Source organism: Nicotiana tabacum, chromosome 1 (genome assembly GCF_000715075.1).
Source record: "Nicotiana tabacum cultivar K326 chromosome 1, ASM71507v2, whole genome shotgun sequence".
NCBI lineage: Eukaryota > Viridiplantae > Streptophyta > Magnoliopsida > Solanales > Solanaceae > Nicotiana > Nicotiana tabacum.
Genome location: NC_134080.1, coordinates 7,067,860 through 7,086,287, shown reverse-complemented (window position 1 = coordinate 7,086,287; position 18,428 = coordinate 7,067,860).

The following is an 18,428-nucleotide window of genomic DNA, read 5'->3' as shown; positions in this document are numbered from 1 at the left end:
ATTCAAGGGTGGCTACATAAGCAAATGACATAGGGTTTGGGGGGTAGGTCGGGTTAAAAAGGAAGGGGTGAATATGAGCCGTTCATCTAAGTGATCAACGGCTGGGATTAAAAGGGGGATCCGGGCGAGTTATTAAAAAGGGTCGTGAGTTGGGTAGATTTAGGAATTGGGCTAGGTAATTGAATTTGAAATTGGGTTTAATTGGGTGCAAAATCTGGCTAAAATTGAAATGTAAATGGGCTAACATTTAAATAGCCATTTTTCCTTTATTTTTTTTATAAAAAATAGTAAAATAATTTTTAGAAATAAATTAAAGGTACTAAAATGATTAATAATACGTAATTATCAACTTAAAAATATTGGAGTCAATTTTATAATTATAAAAATAATTAAATCTTAAAATAGGCTAATATCGCAATTATACGCAATTTAGCTTTAAAAATACTAAATAAATTTGTAAAAATATACAAAACTTATGGCAGCTATATTTTAATATAAATATGAGAATCCAATAAGTGAATCACCCAAAATGATAATTTTGGAGATAATTATTGGGTTTTTCTTGATAAAATAGGGCAATAAATAGATTTAAAAATCTTTAAAAATTAAGAGAAAAATAATAAAATCTTGGGACATACTTATATATGCATATACATGCTATTTTAAAAGTATTTTGCATATTAAAATATACGGGAAAAAATTAGGTATCAACAGCTCGTATGATAGCAAAGTTCTTTAAGATACAAAGTGTTTTTGATATAACTAGAATGCTTCTTTAAATAGTTGATACATGCATACATGTTTTGCCATCGGGGCTCGACAATTCTATATGGACACGGTTCATTTGACCGTTTGGCCCATTACAAAGTTTTCCTATCGAGGCCCTTTTAGGTGTGAAGTATCGTTCTCAAAAGTATAACCTCCAAGGGTGATGCCCCCCTAGTGTTCGAGGTTGATTGAAAAGAAGCCTTGAATACTTATTGAATGTTCCTTAGGTAGCATATAGGTGTTTCCTCGTTAAAAACCTTGCCGGTAAAACCCATTTGGGATAAAACCCAATCTAAGAAAAAAAGAGTGCAATGCATGCTTTCAAACCCAATGTCTTCGAGTTGAAAGGTGCCTCGATATCTTCAACTGAACATCTACAAGGAGTTAGTTTTAAATACAAACAGAAAAGGGGAGAAGGTCATACCTCAGCAGTAATATTGTTTAAGCAACGACACCTTCCAATTGTTTGGTAGTTGCTCGCCTTTCATTGTGCTAAGTTTCTAGGATCCTTTCCCTACGAATCCGAGGACACGGTATGATCCTTCCCAATTGGGACCTAGTTTCCCTTCGTTTGGGTCTCGAGTATTAAGAGTGATTTTTCTCAGGACTAAGTCCCCGACTCTAAAATATTGAAGATTCTACCTTCTGTTGTAATACCTTTCGATCCTTTGTTTTTGCGCGGGCATTCAAATTAACGTGGCCTCTCGTTTTTTATCTAGTAGTTCGAAGGAAGTGTTTATAGCTTCGCGATTTGAGTCCTCGGTGGAATGCCTAAACTTGACATTAGGTTCCCCGACCTCGACTAGGATCAATGCTTTAGACCTGTATACTAAAGAAAACGGGGTCTCCCTCGTGCTGGACTTTGATGTCATTCGATATGCCCACAGTACTTCAGGCAATACTTCTCTCCACTTCCCCTTTGTATCATCTAACCTTTTCTTCAAGTTTTGAATGATGGTTTTGTTTGTGGACTCGGCCTGATCATTTGCGCTTGGGTTGTAAGGTGCTGATAGGATCCTTTTGATTTTATGGTCCTCGAGAAATTTTGTTACTTTGCTACCGATGAATTGTTTCCCATTATCACATGTTATTTCGGCGGGCATCCCGAACCAACATATGATGTGGTCCCATATGTTGTCGATGACTTCTTTTTCTCTTATCTTCTCGAAGGCATGCGCTTCAACCCACTTTGAGTAGTCACTCATAAACAAAATAAATTCAGCTTTACTTGGGGCCGTTGGTAGGGGGCCGACGATGTCCATCCCTCATTTCATGAATGTCCATAAGGATACGATCGAATGGAGTTGTTCACTGGGTTGATGGATCATCGGTGCAAATCTTTGGCATTTATCACACTTTCTGATGAACTTCTTGGTATCCTTTTCCATGTTGTCCCAATAATACCCCGCTCTGATCACCTTGCGCACCAGAGAGTCTACACCAGGATGGTTCCCACAAGTACCCTTGTGGATTTCTCACAGTACGTAATCAGTATCCTCGGGTCCCAAGCATACTACTAGTGGTCCATCGAAGGTTCTTCTATACACCATTCTGTTTTCGTCGAGTGAGAATCGAGCTGCTTTGGCTCGAAGTGTTCTTGATTTTTTTGGGTCTCCGGGGAGCTTTCCATGTTTCAAGTAGTCGATGCACTTATTCCTCCAATCCTATGTTAGACTTGCTAAATTAATCTCTGCATGGCCTTCTTCGACCACCGACTTCGATAATTGGACGACAGTCCCCGGGATAATATCATCTTCTTCAACTAATGACCCCAAGTTCGCAAGTGCATCGGCTTCGCTATTCTGTTCTTGAGGTATATGGTCCAGTGTCCATTCCCTGAAGAGGTGCAATGTCATTTGAAGTTTGTCCAAATACCTCTACATTTGATCATCTCGAACGTCGAAGCTTCTGTTTACTTGATTTTACTACCAAAAAGGAGCCATATTTTGCCTCGATCACCTCTGCTCCAAGGCCCTTGGCTAGTTCAAGACCTGCAATTATGGCCTCATACTCGGCCTCACTGTTAGTCAATTTAGAAGTTTTGATATATTGCCTAATGACACTACCCATAGGCTGTTTTAAAACGATGCCGAGCCCGGACCCTTTCACATTCGAGGCACCATCTGTGAAGAGGGTCCATAACCCCGACGACGTACCATGTTCTTAACAAAAGTTCCTTTTCTACTTCGGGCACGAGGGCAAGCGCGAAATCGGCCACAAAGTCCGCCAAAATTTGAGACTTGATAGCTGTTCGAGGCTGATATTCGATATCATATCCTCCAAATTCGATGGCCCATTTGGCCAACCTACCCAATAATTTGGGTTTATACAAGACATTTTGAAGTGGGTACGTGGTGAGCACACATATACGATGGCATTAAAAATAAGGCTTTAGTTTCCTAAATGTGCTTATTAATGCAAGAGCTAACTTTTCCAATTGGGGGTACCTGGTTTCAGCATCTCTTAAGGTCCGACTCACATAATAGATAGGGAATTGCATACCTTGCTCTTTCCGAACCAACACTCCACTTACCGCCACCTCAGACATGGCTAGATACAAGTAGAGTGTTTCATCTTCCTTTGGAGTATGGAGCAGGGGTGGGCTCGAGAGATACCGTTTTAATTCTTCCAAGGCTTGTTGGCATTCCGGAGTCCATACGAAGTTGTTCTTCTTCTTGAGTAGGGAAAAGAAATTATGGCTCCGATTTGATGACCTCGAGATAAATCGGCCTAGGGCAGCTATCCTCCCGATTAGCCGTTGTACGGCTTTCACATTGTTCACATGGTGATCTCCTCGATGGCTTTGATTTTATCGGGGTTGATCTCAATCCCCCTGTTCAATACAATGAAGCCCAAGAACTTTCCCCGAGCCGACTCTAAAAATGCATTTCTTGGGGTTGAGCTTCGTGTTATACTTTCTTAGGATATCGAACGTCGCCTGCAAATGGGTCAAATGGTCCTCTGCGCGCAGGGACTTAACTAGCATGTCATCAATATAAACTTCCATAGACTTACCTATTTTATGCTCGAACATCTTATTAACTACGCGTTGATACGTGACTCTTACATTCTTTAGCCCGGAAGGAATTAAATTATATCAATATGTACCATACTTCGTGATGAATGAAGTCTTTTCCTGGTCCTCCAGGTTCATTTGAATCTGATTGTACTCGAGTAGGCATCGAGAAAGGTAAGGATCTCGTGGCCAGCTGTAGCATCGATCAATCGGTCGATGTTGGGCAGTGGGAAAGAATCTTTGGTGCATGCTTTGTTCAAATCCTTGTAGTCTACACACATTCTATGTTTTTTTCCTTTTTTAGGGACTTCTACTGCGCTAGCTAGCCATTCAGGATATTTTACTTCCCTAATGGATCCTATCTTGAGAAGTTTGGTTACCCCTTCTTTGATGAATGCATGTTTTACCTCAGACTGAGGTCTCCTCTTTTGCTTCACCAGTTTAAATCTAGGATCGAAACTTAATCGATGGGTAGTTATCTCCGGTGGGATTCCTATCATGTCTAAGTGGGACAAGTCAAAACAATCAATGTTATTGATACGAAATTGAATGAGTTTTTTCGTGAGTTCGAGGGTTAACCCCGTCCCCAGGTATACCTTTCATTCTGGAAGATACTTGATCAATATGGCCTGCTCGAGTTCCTCGACTATGGACTTCGTCGCATCCAATTCTTTGGGGGCAATGAAGGCTCGGGGGGTGAGAAAATCTTCTTTTTCGTCCTCAACAACCTGTTCATCGGACACTTGCCCCTCGGGCTCAACCGAGAACACGGACTGTGATTACTATTTGGCCACCTATTCATCCTTCGGCTTTTTTGATGTGGATGATGTCGATACCGGTGTCAAGTCGTGCACTGCAAACATCTCCTTAGTTGCATACTGCTCTCCAAATACTGTTTTCACGCTATCCTTTGTTGGGAACTTCATCACCTGATGGAGGGTCGATGGCACCACCCTCATGCAATGGATCCACGGCTTTCCAAGCAAAGCATTATACCTCATGTCACCTTCGACGACATGAAATTTTATGTCTTGTATGGTTCTGATCACGTTGACTGGGAGGATGATTTCTCCCTTTGTTGTTTCACTTTCCATGTTAAAGCCATTCAAGATTCGAGATGCCGGTATGATTTGATCGAGCAACCCGAGTTGCTCCACGACCTTTGACTGGATTATATTTATCGAACTACCTACATCCATGAGAACACGTTTAACTTGAACTTTATTTAAAAGGATAGAAATTATCAGTGCACCGTTGTGAGGCTGAGATACGGCTTTGATGTCTTCCTCGCTGAATGTGAGGGTGTCCTCGGGCATGTAATCCCGAGTCCGTTTCTCCCTTCGAATGGATACTTTGGTACGCTTGAATATAGGTCCTTGTGGGACGTCGACTCCACCGATGATCATGTGAAGGACATGTTGAGGTTCCTCAGGTTCATTCTTCCTGCCCGCATCTCTTTCCCTGAAGTGATTCTCAGCTTGATCACTTAGGAATTCTCGAAGGTAGCCCTCATTGAATAACCTAGTCACTTATTCCCTTAACTGTCTGTAATTTTTGGTCATGTGCCCATGAGTACCGTGATATTTTCACATCAAGTTGGGGTTCTTCTGAGAAGGATCGGTCTGTATAGGCTTGGGCCATCTAGTATCTCTAATTTTGCCAATGGCTGAGACGATCCCTGAGGTATCGACGCTTAAGTTGTACTCCGATAATTTGGGCGCCTCTGCCGGTCCAGAGTGCATATCAAACCTGGTTTTGCTCATGAGTCCCCGAGAACTTTTACCTCGATCTGCTCTTTGATCATTCTAAGGTATTTTATGCTTTGACACGTTCCTTCAATCCTCGACATATGGCTGATATCTTTCCTTATTCGACCTCGACCCCCTGTTTGCATTTCCTGACTCCCTTACTAGTAACTTGCTTGGATAAAATGAGCCCGAGGGGGATCCCAACTGGTCATCCTCGACCCTAATTTTTGATTGGTAACTTTTATGCACATCTACCCAAGTCACAACAGGATACTCGACCAAGTTCTGCTTCAGCTGCTTCGAAGTTATCGAACTTCGCTTATTTAGCCCCTGAGTAAAGGCTTGCACGGCCCAGTCATCGGAGACCAGTGGTAACTCCATTCGTTCTGATTGGAAACGGGATACAAACTCCCTCAGCATCTCATTCTCCCTTTGCTTTATTTTGAATACATCGGACTTCCTCGTTGCAACTTTTATTGCACCAGCATGTGCCTTCACAAATGAGTCTGCCAACATGGCAAACGAATCGGTAGAGTTCGGGGGTAGGTTATGGTACCAAATCATGGCACCTTTAGACAGAGTTCCCCTAAACTTTTTCAGTAAAACAGATTCAATCTCATCGTCTTCCAAATCATTCCTCTTTATGCCACAAGTGTATATGGTGATGTGCTCGTTGGGATTAGTGGTTCTATTATATTTCGGGATATCTGGCATCTGAAACTTCTTTGGGGTGGGCTTCAGAGCCGCACTCTGGGGGAATGGCTTTTGCACGAACTTCTTTGAGTCTAGTCCTTTCAAAATTAGAGGTGCTCCCAGTATTTGATCGACCCTTGAATTATATGTTTCCACCTTTTTGTCATTTTCTTCAATTTTCTTTTCTCCGGTCTCAATCCTTTTGGCGAGCTCTTCGAGCATTTTCAGAATCGTGGGGTCAATCCCCGAGCCACTTTCATCGGGCCTCTTTAGCGTTGGTTCAACATGCCGTGTGTTCACTGGTTCAACTATGTTTGGAGTTCTATTCTGACTCTGAAGTTGAGCGATTGCGACTTGTTGGGCTTGCAACATCTCGAATATCACTTGGAGGCTAACTCCTCCCTCTTCCATTCCTCGTGTTCTTTGGACGTCGGGCCGGGCTTCCTTGTGTGCATTCCTTACGGGGTATGTGCTTGTGTCCGTGTTTAGAGCGTTGTGCGAACTGATATCAACTGGCTCCATATTTGGCACTCCCTCAGGGTTTATGGGTGGTACACCGACCCCTATACCGTTGTTTTCTCCAAGACCTTCATCCTCGTGAATAGGTGCATTCTGTGTGCTAGACATGTTTAATCAAAGAATCTTTGACAAGAAAAATTGTGAAGAATACCGTGTGTTATCAGAAAACTAGCACTAAAATAATCACTATTATCTTTAACCCCACGGTGGGTCAAAAAATGGGAGTAACAGTTAAATATGATTTGTGGTTTTAAAGATATGTGATTTATTCTAATACTAGTAAATATACAAGCAATATTAGGTTTAAGTAAGAAGAATTGATGAACCAAACCAGTGTTGTTAAAGCAATAAGGACCTCGAGCTCGATTTTCTTAGGGCCCTCGAGGTGAGCTAAGAGCAATGAAATATGAACAACAAAGTAAAAGCAATAAAGCTGAAGAACACTTGCTGAGCACGGTAAACAAGAAAAGCAGGGTAGAACATTCTATTGCAGTGAATAATATGTCTTTTACAAATGATTAGGGTCTCCTTTACATAGGAGGAGAAAAACCCCAATATAGTACATTCCTAATTGTGATAAAGAATTCTATTGGTATAGGTGTATACCAACATAGTACGGACCTGTACCATTTCGTACAAATCTTATCCTTTAATTTATGCCCTAATCCATGTGTCCTTGAGAAATTCACGCTCTTTATTGAGTGTCCTCGAGATTGTACTGCCCTCGATGTAGGTCGTGTGAGGCCTTCGATCTGCTTCCTCGAGGTGTGTGTCCTTCATCCGGGTCCGACCCCTACTTCGAGTCTCCCGGATTCGGACTCATATCCCAATTTAAGACTTCAAAATCGGGCTCCTTTCTTTTTATACTGGTAATAATTATGTCCGAAAACATTAAAATTTTCCTTGAAAAATAGGACACAAATGCCATAAGTGGTTCCACATGCATGCCACCAAATACATATACACAAGAGAGGTTGGCAATTTTATTGGTCAGGCCAATTAACCAACTCTCATTTTTTTTAAACCTCTCCCAAATTAGGAGGATCTATAGTGTTTCCACACTTTCACTCCATAGTGACTCGAACCCAGGACCTAACGGTCGTAGGTGGAGGTGTACTCCTCTCAAATCTCCCTATTCTCATGATCTCCACTCTTGACTGATTGTCTAGCAATATTTGTAAGAGTCTATATATATATATATGTGTGTGTGTGTGTGTGTGTGTGTGTGTGTGTGTGTGTGTGCAGGTTTAATTATTTTTGTAACTAAGAAAAAGGAAGCACCATTCTCCAAAAATTTGGATTAACTGTTCATATGATATTATACGATTTTAAAAATGAAATTGCACATTCATAGTGGACGAACATATATATAATCCTCAATATCCTGGCTATTCACAGAAGCAGATAATTAATTATTTTTTGCCGAAACTAATCAAATAAAGGCATTTACCTTTTTGGCCGGTCCGGTTAGGGATGACGAGTGATTCAAACCCTCGATATCAATAAAAAAATCAGAAATAGCCAGATTTACAATTGATAATTAAAAAATAGTCATAGTTTCAAAAGTAATCGAAATTTAACTACTTTTTTACGTAAAAATAAAATTCGAACAAAAATACCATTAAAAATTCAGAAAGGTTCCAGCATAATATGTTGTAGTTTGAATTTTTTACGTATGAGATTCTGGCATAATATGCTGGAATTTTATAATGTGCTGTAGCTCCAACATAATATGCTAGAAGTTTACATGCAGGAGCTCCATAATCCAGTATATATATTATGCTGGAACTTTTCGTGTTTCAGCAAAATAGTGACTATAGGTTTGAACGAACTCAATAGCTTTTGTTTAAACTATAAATATATTAGAAAATTTATTAAATATATATATATATATATTAATTTTTAATTGTGAACTTAGTAACTAACCCAGTAACTCAATAGCGTTCGATGACATATTCAAAATCCATAAATTTTAAACCATGACTCTGGTCTCTGACTTTACTAAATTATATTTAATTGATTGATGAGCAGGAAAAGCAAGGAGAGTCAAGTATGCAAGGTTATAGTGGTGCAAGTAGCAGTTCATTTTCCTTGAGCAGAAGGAATAATAATATTCAAAGTCCTCCTCCTTCACCAGCTCCAGCTTTCAAATTAAGAAACAAGATGAACCAATCTGCTAAAACTGAGGCACATCCAAATGCTCTCAAAAACATCAAGAATTATCCCATTTTGTTAGCCTCCATTACTGAGGCTACAAAGCATTATGAAGACAACAGATTAAGCCTCAATTGTAGGGCTATCTCCACCATTGACTTCAGAAATCATCATGATCTTGATGACAAGATCTCTAAGCTATTCAGCTTAGAACATAACTAATTAGAAAAAGTTGCTATATTATTGTTTACTCGTGTATTTGGTTTAGACATGAAGAAGTAGTGGCAGTTGTCTCCATGTGACAAGGGCCTGAGCCATGGAATCAGCGCCGCTGATAGCTTGCATAAGGATAGAGAACTTACATCAATACCCATTTATAGCTTGTTTGGATGGTCATTACCTATTGTATTGTATCGTATTGTTACTTTAAATATAGTATTTCTTTTGGTTGTTACTCAGATTTTATTATATCGTTTTGTTATATCCATCGTTATGTAACAAAGAAAAGTGACACTTTATGTAACGACCAATTTGGTGTGGTCGCATCATTACCATATATTTTTCTCTCAGCGGGCTCTTCCTTATTATTAAATAATCATATTTGACCTTTTAACCTATCTTTTTATGCGAAATACATAAACGGCCCGTTTAAGTTGTCCCCTGTGAGAATGCACGGGAGAAAATATGATTGATATTATTCTCATATGTTTAACATGATACAACGAGCCCTATATATATACACATAACATGTCCTATTCCTAATACATTTGGGATTAGGGTTACATAACTATTCTAACACTCCCCCTCAAGCTGGTGCATATAAATCATATGTACCGAGCTTGTTACATATGTAGTTAATACGAGGACCAGTGAGAGACTTGGTGAAAATATCTGCAAGCTGATCATTCGACTTCACAAACTTTGTAGCAATATCTCTCGAGAGTATCTTTTCTCTGACAAAGTGACAGTCAATCTCAATGTGTGTAGTTCTCTCATGGAACACTGGATTTGACGCAATATGAAGAGCAGCTTGATTATCACACACAAGTCCCATCTGACTAATCTCACCAAATTTTAACTCCTTGAGCAACTGTTTGATCCAAATTAGCTCACATGTCGCCATAGCCATTGCTCGATATTCTGTTTCTGCACTAGACCGAGCAACCACATTTTGTTTCTTGCTCTTCCAAGATACCAAATTTCCTCCTACTAAGACACAATATCTAGAAGTAGAACGTCTATCAGAAGGTGATCTTGCCCAATCAGCAACTGAGTATCCAACGATCTGCTCATGGCCTCGATCCTCAAACAATAAATATCTGCCTGGAGCTGATTTTATATACCGAAGAATGCGAACAACTGCATCCCAATGACTATCACACGGAGAATCCATAAACTGACTCACAACACTCACAGGAAAGGAAATGTCAGGTCTTGTCATTGTAAGGTAATTTAATTTACCAATCAACCGCATATATCTTGCAGAATCGCTAAGAGGCACTCCCCGTCCTGGCAGAAGTTTAGAATTTGGATCCATCGAAGTGTCAACAAGTCTATAACCTGTCATTCCTGTCTCCTCAAGAATATCTAAGGCATACTTTCTTTGTGAGATCACAATACCTGAGCTAGACTAAGCGACCTCAATACTCAGAAAATACTTTAGTTTGCCCAGATCCTTAGTCTGAAAGTGTTGAAAGAGATGTTGCTTCAATTAAGTAATATCATCCTGCTCATTGCTGGTAATAACAATGTCGTCAACATAGACCACCAAATAAATACAGAGACTCGAAGCAGAATGCCAATAGAATACAGAGTGATCAGCTTCACTCTGAATCATGCCAAATTCTTGGATAACTGTGCTGAACTTATCAAACCATGCTCGAGGAGACTGCTTTAGACCATAAAGTGATCGGCGCAAGCGACATACAAAGCCACGAGACTCCCCCTAAGCAACAAACCCAGGTGGTTGCTCTATATAAACTTCATCCTCAAGGTCACCATGTAAAAAAGCATTCTTAATGTACAGCTGATAGAGGGGCCAATGGCGAACAACATCCATGGATAAAAAAAGGCGGACTGATGCTATCTTAGCCACGGGAGACAAGGTATCCCTATAATCGAGCCCAAATATCTGAGTATATCCCTTGGAAACAAGACAAGCCTTAAGACGATCAACCTTACCATCCGGACCAACCTTGATTGCATACACCCAATGACAACCGACAGTAGATTTACCTGAAGGAAGAGGGACGAGCTCCCAAGTACCACTCGTATGTAAAGCAAACATCTCGTCAATCATAGCATGTCGCCATCCTGGATGAGACAATGCTTCACCTGTAGACTTAGGGATGGAAACAAAGGACAAATAAGATAGAAAATCATAATAGGGTGATGACAAACTATGATAACTTAAACCGACATAATGGGGATTAGGATTAAGGGTGGTCCGTATACCTTTTTGAAGTGCAATCGGTGTACTAGGAAGAGACAAGTCCGCAGTAGGAGGGTCAGGTGCAGGACGTGAATCGGCTGGGCCTGATGCTGTGTGCAGACGATGATGATATGTCAAGAGTGGTGTTCCTGTGGCAGGGAGTCTAGGAGGAGCCACACTAGACTCCCCAACGGTTGGAATGGGTAAGACTTCTGTAGCGGAAGGTGAAGGAGGAGCTATAGTAGACTCAGGTAAGACTTCTATGGCGGAAGGTGAAGGAGGAGCTATAGTAGACTCCTTAAAGGTCGGTATAGATAAGACCTCAGATATATCAAGGTGGTTAGAATGGTCAGAAGAGGTAAAGAAAGGTTTAGACTCAAAAAATGTGACGTCAGAGGACATAAAGTACCTACGAAGATCAGGTGAGTAACAACGATATCCCTTCTGAACACGAGAATAACCAAGGAAGACACACTTGAGAGCACAATGAGCTAACTTATCTTTCCTAGGGGCTAAGTTATGAACGAAACAAGTTCTCCCAAAAACACGAGGGGAATAGAGTATAAGGGTAATTGGGGAAACAATACTGCATACAGTATCTGATTCTGGATGGGAGGGGAAGGCATCTGATTAACTAAATAACAAGCTGTGAGAACTGCATCACCCTAAAAGCGCAACAGAATATGAGATTCAATGAGAAGTGTGTGAGCAGTCTCAATAATGTGCATATTCTTTCTCTCTACAACCCCATTTTGCTGAGGGGTATAAGGACAAGAGGTCTGATGAATAATTTCTTGAGAAGTCATAAACTGCTGAAACTGAGAGGATAAATATTCTAAGGCATTATCAATGCGAAAAGTGCGAATGGAAACACCAAATTGATTTTTAATTTCAGAACAAAAATTCTGGAATATAGAAAACAACTCAAAACGATCTTTCATTAAGAAAATCCAAGTACATCTTGAATGATTATCAATGAAACTAACAAAATAACGAAATCCCAAGGTTGAACTAAATCTAATAGGACCCCATATATCAGAATGAACTAAAGAAAAAACAGACTCTGCATGACTCTCATTACTACGAGGAAAGGAGGCTCGGGTATATTTCCCGAGCTGACATGACTCACACTCTAATGTAGATAAACTAGACAAACTAGGCACCATATTCTGAAGCTTGAACAAGCTTGGATGTCCTAAATATCTGTGAATTAGGTCCAGGGGATCTGTAACTAGACATGCCTTAGAGGAATTGAGTGAGTTAAGGTAGTAAAGGCCTTCTGATTTAAGTCTTGTTCCAATCGCCTGTCCCGTACTGCGGTCCTGCATAATAAAAGAATTATCAATAAAATATATACCACAATGGAGGGCATGAGTCAGATGACTAACAGATGCAAGATTAAAAGGATAGCCAGAGACATAAAGAACGGAATCTAGAGTGACAAAGGGTAGGGGATTCGTTTGTCCACCACCTTTTGCTTTAGTTTGAGACCCATTGGCTAAAGTAACAGTGGGAAGAGACTGTAAATACACAATATTTGACAAAAGTGATTTAGTACCAGAGATATGATCAGAAGCGGCTGAGTCCACAACCTATTGTCCAAGAATACTAGACTGGGAAACACAAGCAAAAGAATTACCAGCAACAGAAGTATCCGTCTGAGCAACAAAGGCTACTTGTAGAGATGTCTGCTTACTTGCTTGATATTGAAGGTACTCATTATACTCCCCTTCAGATAAAGAAAATCCTTGGTTACATGTAGTCTCGATTTGAGCAACATAAGCATTTTTGGGTGGGCAACCATGTAAGGAATAGCACATGTCACGAGTGTGTCCAAGTTTATGACAATAAGAGCACTTGGGTCTAGATCTTCCGAAACGACCTCCTCCTCGTCTATTCTCCAGAGTATTAGATGCCCAATTGTCCACTGTCTGGGATGCGAGAACAGATGAGTCAAGTGTCTGTGATGAGATCACTGGGTGACTTGGTGCTGCAGCAAAGCGAAGTAATCAAGAGAATAATTCATCAACTGGGGGGACAGTCGGACTAGCCAAAATCTGATCGCATACTGAGTCAAGATCATTAGGAAGCCCAGAAAGAGTAAGAACTAGAAACATCTTTTGTCGCTGCTCTTGCTGCTTTACAACACTCGCAGAAACTGGCATCAACTTCTCAAATTCCTCTATGACTGCATGTACTTGTCTCTAGTAAGTAGACATATCTAATGCATGTTTCTTTAAATTTGTCATCCGCGATATCACATCATAGAAACGAGATATGTCATTAGGGTATAAAGTGCGAGCCTTTTCCCAAACCAAATAACATGTCTGGAATGAACGAAACAAGGGCATCAACTTGGAATCAATAGATCGCCACAGAATACTACATTATTGAGCATCGATCTTCTCCCAAAGTGCTTTGGCCTTTGCATCTCCTTCACTAGACTTCGTGATTAGATGATCTTGAACACCTTGACCTTTATACCACAACTCAATAGACGAAGCCCAAGCTAAGTAGTTTGAACTTCCCATTAAAGATTCTGAGGTAATCATAACACCGGAACTACCAGAACCCTGATTTTTAGACCCCGAAGGCATCGACTCCCAAAGACATCATTGGATTGAAGTGATGTCTATAAAATTATCACCAAATAATAGAAAGAAACAACTAAAAACTCACTGAAACAGATGAAGGAAACACTGTTTTTGCCAGAAAATTACTGTAGCTGCCGGAAAAAATCAGTATAGTCGCCGGAAAAACTCAAAGTGGTCGGAATCAAACGAAAATAGTATGGGTAGGGTCGGAATTGGTACACGAACCAACTGTTCTGAAGAAAGTTTTTCAAAAAATAGTCAGAGGGTTCTGCATGCGCCGGCGCGTAAGCTCACGCGCATGAGCTTCTGGTGGCGCGTGGAGCTTCTGTTGGCGGAGATTTTTCTGGGGTTTGGTCGCCAGACAGTGGTGACTCTTGTGGTAGTGTTGGATTTTGCACAACACTGACAGAGATGACGCAAACACAAATAGCCTTGAAAAAGTCGCCGAAAAAAGGCTTTCGATGACTGATTTCTCTTCCCGGAATCGCTGGAATTTGTGCACAGTGATAAATCTCTCACAATTGCTTTGATACCATGTGAGAATGTACGGGAGAAAATATAATTGATATTATTCTCTTATGTTTAATATGATACAATGAGCCCTATATATATACATAATATGTCCTACTCCTAATACATATGGGATTAGGGTTACATAATTATTCTAACATCCCCAACGATCAAACAAATACCTCAACTGACCACTTTACCATTTAGATACTTCAAAAGGCTACAAAGTGTGTCAAGTAAATTCATGTTGCTTATGTGGCATATGCGTGTTTGCTACCAACATTTTGGGCGCGTGAAGTCATTTTACAAGCTCAGCATAAGCTCAAATAGCAGTTTCCATGGGGACAGATCTGTAACAATGGTTGCTCGAGCAATATCTTCAATTTGCACAACTTCAACATTAACACAAAAAGTAAGTCAATCCAAACTAACACCTGATTAGAGTATAGTAATGCCTTCTGGTTAACAGATTGAATCTGGAACGAAGTCTTTGAAACACTTAAATTCTGAAAATATGAGTTCGTGTTTCATCGTTCTTCAACGCCCAACATTGTGGAAGAAGCTAGGTTGTTTTGATCTGAAAATTGGCGAGGTCGAATTGATTAAATGTTCGAAATCTTTGTCGAAAGCTTCTTTGTGAAGCGGAATCTACATATTAAGGTCGATTGCAGCTGATTCGATAGGCTTTGGTTCGGAGTTTTCGAAGTTTGTTCGAAGAAGATGGTGACCGGAGAAGACGAAATTTTTGGGTCTATTCGAATAAGATGGGTTTGTTCGAATTTTTTGGGTATGTTCGAAGTGTGCTCGATGAAGTCTGTTCGACCACTGATGCTAGGTTTGTTCGGAGTCTGTTGAAGAAGACGAAATTTCTGAAATTGAGTTTGAAGAATCATAGCCTACACATCATCCCTACTCCTCAAAGTGTAACCAATTCCAGTTGCTTTTAATATTTTGGGATTGATTTGAGAAAATGCCATTGGGGGCGCAGATGGGGAAGCAAGAAGATGGTTTGGGGGGGGAGGTTGGCTTGCAAAAGTTTTCCTTTTTTTCTTTAAATATATTTTTTTATAATTATATATGTCAAATATTTATTACAAATTACATGTGTCATTTTTTAATTGGTTCATTGAATACATCACTAGCAAGTGTTACTCACGCATATGTTTTGCTGGGCTCAGGAGTTTACTTGACACAATTAATAGCCTCTTGAAGTGTCTAAATGGTAAAAGGGTCAGTTGAAGTGTTTGCCTGGTCGTTGGGGACAACTTAAAGGGGCCGTTTATGTATTTCGTCATCTTTTTATATAATTAAAAAAAATCTACCCTGCTCGATTTTCTTTTTGTAATATTATAAGTTTATTGTTCAGATTGCTGGTGCGCGATATCATAAAACGATTGGAAACGACACAATCTATCCAAATATTGTATTCATCAAAATAACACAGTGTAATATACTATAATATAATACATAACAATTCGATACATTATAAAACAATATGTAACAACATCCAAACAAGTTGTTAGGATGCGACCCTTTTTCCGCTTTAAACGAACGCTGGATATTTTGTACACCGGGCTTCCTTTTTTGTTATTTTTGGATTAGACGTGTTATAATTGTCTATGTATTACTATAATTACTTGATGAAATAAAGAGTACAATTATGCAAAGATTTTCTTCCATACCTATATTATTTAGTAGTGATATTTTTTCTTTAATATGCTTATACAGGTTTTGGTACAACTAAGCATATGAAGGGACTGGTGGGATTGCTTAATGTTTTTTTGCTTATTGAGTGATTCATTAGATATTTGGTTTAATAATGGCTAGGATAAGTAGTACCGACATGATAAGATTTTCTTTTCTTGTTTACGAAAGAGTGAACCCGTGGAAAAAGGTTGTCCCACTTCTCATACTTTGAGCAAAGGGAAAGAAAAGGGGGAAAATAAGAGGTAAATAATTGGAAACATCAATTGAAAAAAGAATAGACCCACCCAACGCGTGATAAAAAGTAACTTTTTGAGGTGCTTGTTTATTGAACAAGGATTTAATAAGTAATATATACTATATTATTAATCCAAAAAAATCATTGTATATTAATATTATAATTTAATCTTTAATGGTAATAATTATCATTTTATCAATTTACCAATTAACGAACACAATAGTGTTCTGACACGTTAACTTAATTTGAAAACAAAAAAAAAACTTAAATAAAATTCAACTAATGTCATATGCTCAAAAAAAATAGTGGGGTTTTGGATCTGAAGCAAAAGCAATAATGGACCCCTTTCATGTTATCACTTCGCTAAACTTAGTTTCTTAATTTCGCAATCAGTGTATATATATATAATTTAAAAGAGAAATGGTTCTGTAAAAAGAACCAAAAGATTGAACCCAAGATCTTAAATCCGCCTCTGCCCGTAACAATTTCATCTTGATGGGAATGAGAAACAACTTCATTCAACTTAACCAAAAAAAAGTACAAAACAACATATAATTATGTACAATAATCACTTCTCATATATAACCTTGAAAGACCATTTTCTACATGGCAATATCAACAAGAACTAGATATTCAAGAAGAAAAAAGAAAATAGGGAAATCAAGTACAACCCCATGTAACAAAAAGATGCTTAATTTTCCTCTTAATCACACCACTAATCAAAATAATTATCGGAAAATTTGCTCTTAATCCACTTGAAACTGTTCCTCAAAGATGTTTTAAGCTTACCTTCCATAGAATACATGTTATAACTAGCTATCCTTCTCTTCCTCTTCCCCTCCGGATTTTCGCCCGGTCCGTTAAAACTATAAGACTTTGTTCGATCCTCGAAATCAAATCTTGCTTCTGTATAAGATGCAGAATGATAAGGGAAAGATTTGCTCTTCTCCATTATCAAGAAAATAGAGAGCTCAATAGGGTTGTTAATTAGTAGAAGAAGGAAGTGTATATATAAAATGGACAAGAAAATGAAAATATATGGTTTTAGTGTACGTTAGTGCGTTATGTGCATGGGCCCTGAAAGTGACTTGGATTTATAATATTTACTAGATTTCTTTTTTTTAATATTTTTTCACAATTTGATTTTTCAAATATCAAGAAAGAATTAACTTCTTTTTTTAAAGTTGTCCTAGGAGTAAAGAGCCAAGGAGTATTTGTTGTATTTTCAATGAACAAATTAAGGTTAATATAGTCAATTATATTTACATTGTTAATTAATGTCAAAAGGTGAATTTCTTAATGTGTATAAAAACAGTCAAGGACCAAAGGGAGTATTTGGTGAATGTAGGGGTATTTGGTTGTTTTTGGGATATGATGGGAAAAGTGGCCACTTTGAGAAATTTAGGCTTATTTTGGTACAAAGACTATAAAAAAGCATATCAAGTGGTGGTTGAGCCAATCTTGGGTAGTGCCCATAAGCTTATTAAATAATCTGTTTTATTCCTAATCTTGTTTTTTAATTTCAAATTTATCACAACTTTATGAAGTGAAGGAGCTTTTTGTTTATCTTTTGAACGTACTTAAAGTTAGAATTGTTATATTCCAAGAACGAAAACAAGTTAAAGTTGGAAGTTATTCTGTATAGAAAGTGTATGAAAATCAAGTTAGAGGTGGCCAACGACATTAGAACTTACAGAACTTGTTAAATATACATTACAAGGCGAGTTGATCGAAATCTTACACATTTTTTATGGAAAAAAAATGGTTTCATTTCTTTTAGAAGAATTTTTAGGGGTAGGTACATCCAATAAACAAAATGAAAAATATTTCCATATCACAAAGAAATCCAGTAAAGTCTACCAAAAAAAAAAAACAAGATCTACTAAACTAAGACGATAATTCCTGTTTGTTGTGATGTCAAAATAATTATTATAATAAAGAAAAGCGTCTCACGCAAATTAAAAACCAGACAAACTCGATAAATGTAGAGTATTCCTCGTTTTCCTCTTTTATTCTTTTTCTCTTTCATTTTTTCCTTTTGGTTTTCCTTTCT